Source organism: Oncorhynchus gorbuscha, linkage group LG05 (genome assembly GCF_021184085.1).
Source record: "Oncorhynchus gorbuscha isolate QuinsamMale2020 ecotype Even-year linkage group LG05, OgorEven_v1.0, whole genome shotgun sequence".
Taxonomy (NCBI): Eukaryota; Metazoa; Chordata; class Actinopteri; order Salmoniformes; family Salmonidae; genus Oncorhynchus; species Oncorhynchus gorbuscha.
Genome location: NC_060177.1, coordinates 8423521 through 8427817, shown reverse-complemented (window position 1 = coordinate 8427817; position 4297 = coordinate 8423521).

Here is a 4297-nt window from a genome sequence, read left to right as displayed (position 1 = left end):
GGTAATCCAGGTAGAATCAGGATGGTAGGTAGAATGGGGAATTACCCAGGATAGCTGTTTAGGCCCCTTCCTTTTTTCAATCTTTACTAATGACATACCACTGGATTTGAGTAAAGCCTGGGGGATAGGTTTATGACAGTCATAACTACCTCTTACCCCCTTTTCCCTTCTCTAACCTACTGAGGTTAAATACATTTAAAAAACTTGGTTAACATAGAGATTCTGGGAACCTCAGTATGTGGGGGGAAATTAACTATATTCTGATAATCCGAACAATTGAACATATGCGGTGGTACTTAATGAATATGATGTCAGTTCGGTTGTCATTTGAGACATTCTCATCAATGATAAGATGACAAACTCTACAGTGGAAAGTCTATACATCAGAGTTATCAGATTCACATTAAATTGTTCAATTTAAATGTTTGAATATGAAATTATTTGTGTGATGAAATGTGATTTTAGCTTCTAAAATGTGGGTTTTCATAAGTTAGGCTGCTCCCTCAGTGGCCCGCCCACGTGAAGAGACAGAGGTTGTAAACTATGACACACACCCCTTTTCTCCTTCCCATATAAAGTCTTGACGACAACATAACTTCCTGTTCCAATGAGGTAGGATGACGATCCTATGTCAGAATGGTTCAGATAAAACTACAGAAGAAGCCAACATCAGCATGAGCTTTGGTTGCGAATGGTATGAACTTTTAACTCTTATTCACAACAGAAGTGATACCTCCTAGCCGTTGAGTTAGCGATCGCAGCTGCAAACGCAGGTTAGGTAGGAACAGACAGAGTATCCCATCTACCACACAACGACGTTACTACAATTTATTCAAGTGACCACCAGAGACATTCTTCAAAGGACAAAGGACTCGGTTTGGCAACACGGTCTTCCATCTACCACCAACCTACTGAAGCGCAGCTCAAAGAGCTAAAGATTTATTGCATTTTCCTTTTCCAAATGGGAGGTAATTTAGAATGCATAAGATACTGTATTTACGATAGCATAGCTTCTTCCCTTTGTTCCCCAGTTTCCCGCTCTTTCACTCATACCCTGCCCCTTTTCCTTTGTGTAACAAGCTGTCATATCTGTTCCGCCCACTAGAGACGTTTTCCTATGACGTAAAGAATTATCCAGGTATAATTCATTCTTTGTAAATGTAATTTTGTGTGATTAGTTAGGTATTTAGTAAATAAATAATTAAACCCAATTTTGTATTGCTGATTCAACTTGTTAGCCAGGATTCTTGCAGATAACCAATCATTTACAACTTTCAGATTATGAGACTGAAGTAAAATAAGGATTAATGTTTACTACTATTGATGTAAAATTTTACTAGGTCTTTAGAGTTTATTCGGAAGATAACAGCTCTATAAATATTATTTTGTGGTGCCTGACTCTCTAGTTAATTACATTTACATGATTTGCTCAATCAGGTGATATTATTTTATAGAATAGCATGTCATAGCAATTAATCCGGCATAGCCAAAGACACAACAACAGTGTTTGGAGGATATATTGGCAGTTTGCCGGCCCTCAACTTTGTCTCAGGCCTAATAACACCCGTGCAAATATATCCTCCGAGCACTTCTCGGGCATTATCACTTAATTAGAAACCCATGACCCGTTATTGAACTTGGGAATAAACTGTAGCTTGTTTCAGTGAAAGGTAAATGTTTGTACAGTATCTAGCAGGAACTCCTCTTGTTTAAATATTACACAGGACACTGTGGTTTTATATTCCCATCACAAATCACATGACCACCTCCACGGCTTCAATTAAATTCCCTCACTTTCTCTCCTCACCTTTTGTACAATCATCACACAATCAAATCAAAGTGTATTAGTTGTATACACAGATTTGCAGAAACTATTGCTGGTGCAGTGAAATGCTTGCATTTCCCTAGCTCCGACAGTGCAGCTCTGAATTACAGTTCATATAAGGAAATCAGTCAATTTAAATGAGGCCCTAATCTACAGATTTCACATGAATGAGAATACAGATATGCATCTGTTGGTCACAGATGCCTTAAAGTTAGTGGCGTGGACCAGAAAACCAGTCCGTATCTGATGTGACCACCGTTTGCCTCATGCAGCGTGACACATCAACTTCTCATAGAGGTGATCAGGCTGTTGGTTGTGGCCTGGGGAATGTTGTTCCACTGATCTTCAATGGCTGTGCGAAGTTGCTGGATATTGGCGGTTTATACATTTTTTAATTATTACAATACATTCACAGATTTCACAACACACTGTGTGTCCTCAGGTCCCTACTCCACCACTACCACATATCTACAGTACTAAATTCATGTGTATATATAGTGCGTATGTGCCAATGTTGGAATTTCTTCACAGTCCCTGCTGTTCCATAAGGTGTTTGTGGATGGGGGGTTCTCTCTCTGCTGTCTCTGTTAGTCCTTTCGTTTTGTTGACGTAGAGAGAGAGGTTATTTTCCTGGCGCCACACTGCCAGGTCTCTCATCTCCTCCCTGTTAAGTTTTGTTGACGTAGAGGGAGAGGTTATTTTCCTGGCGCCACACTGCCAGGTCTCTCATCTCCTCCCTGTTAAGTTTTGTTGACGTAGAGGGAGAGTTTATTTTCCTGGCGCCACACTGCCAGGTCTCTCATCTCCTCCCTGTTAAGTTTTGTTGACGTAGAGGGAGAGGTTATTTTCCTGGCGCCACTCTGCCAGATCTCTCATCTCCTCTCTGTTAAGTTTTGTTGGCGTAGAGGGAGAGTTTATTGTCATGGCGCCACTCCTTACTACCTTATTCATCTAAAACAACACTTGATAGTAATTTTTCAAATTTAACTAGACAAGTCAGTTCAGAACAAATTCTTATTTACAATGACAGCCTAGGAACAGTGTGTTAACTGCCTTGTTCAGGGGCAGAACAACAGATTTTTACATTGTCAGCTTGGGGATTCGATCTAGGTTACTTGTCCAATGCTCTAACCACTAGGCTACATGCCGCCCCTATCCACATGTGTTTTTTGTTTGTTGTTAGCTAACTAGCACCCACATAATTGAAAAGGGAAATGCATATAGCCAAATCCAATGTTTTAGAGTTCTTCTATTATTTAAATCAGTTGACCTTATTAATTTACTACCTGCACTGCAATCTCAATATACCCACTGGGAACACACTGGTTGAATCAACTTTGGAACAGACGTTGAATTTACTTCTGTGCCCAGTGGGTAGGGTAGTCATTGCTCCATACTGTACTTGTGTGCAGAAGTACAGTATGTCTTTCCATATCTGGCATGGGTAGTTCGCCTAACAGTTGTAATATTTCACATAAAAGAACATGCACTTGTGGTCCTTCTGTAGCTCAGTTGGTAGAGCATGGCGCTTGTAACGCCAGGGTAGTGGGTTCGATCCCCGGGACCACCCATACGTAGAATGTATGCACACATGACTGTAAGTCGCTTTGGATAAAAGCGTCTGCTAAATGGCATATATTATATTATTATTATGTCTGAAACAGAAGTGACGAGGATTAAGACAGTGAGTAAGAGCCAGAGATCAATTATGTCATGTTTGTCATTTATTATCATGTCTTGTCCCTGTGCTCCCCATGCTATTCGTTTCCCTCTGCTGGTCTTATTTGGTTCTTTCCCTCCTTCTATCCCTCTCTCTCCCCCTCCCTCTCTCACTCTCTCGCTCTCTCTTCTCTCTATCGTTCCGTTCCTGCTCCCAGCTGTTCCTATTCCCCTAATCATCATTTAGTCTTCCCACACCTGTTCCCGATCCTTTCCCCTGATTAGAGTCCCTATTTATTCCTTTGTGATCCGTTCCTGTCCCGTCGGTTCCTTGTATTGTATTCACCATGCTGTGATTGCGTTTCGCCCTGTCCTGTCGTGTTTTTGCTGTGATTGTGTATCGCCCTGTCCTGTCGTGTTTTTTTGCCTTCATCAGATGCTGCGTGTGAGCAGGTGTCTCTGTCGACTACGGCCTGCGCCTACCCGAAGCGACCTGCAGTCTGTGGCCGCTTCTCCAGTTATTTCCCCTCTACAAGTCTAGAGGATTTCTGTTATTCCCTGTTTGGACTTAAATAAACTCTGTTTCTGTTAAGTCGCTTTTGGGTCCTCTTTCACCTGCATGACAGAAGGAACCGACCGAGGAATGGACCCAGCGACTTCAGACGCTCGTTACACTGCCGTCGAGATCCAAGGAGCCATGCTCGGCAGACACGAGCAGGAATTGTCCGCTGCTCGCCATGCCGTGGAGAACCTGGCCGCTCAGGTTTCCGACCTCTCTGGACAGTTCCAGAGTCTACGTCTCGTGCCACCTGT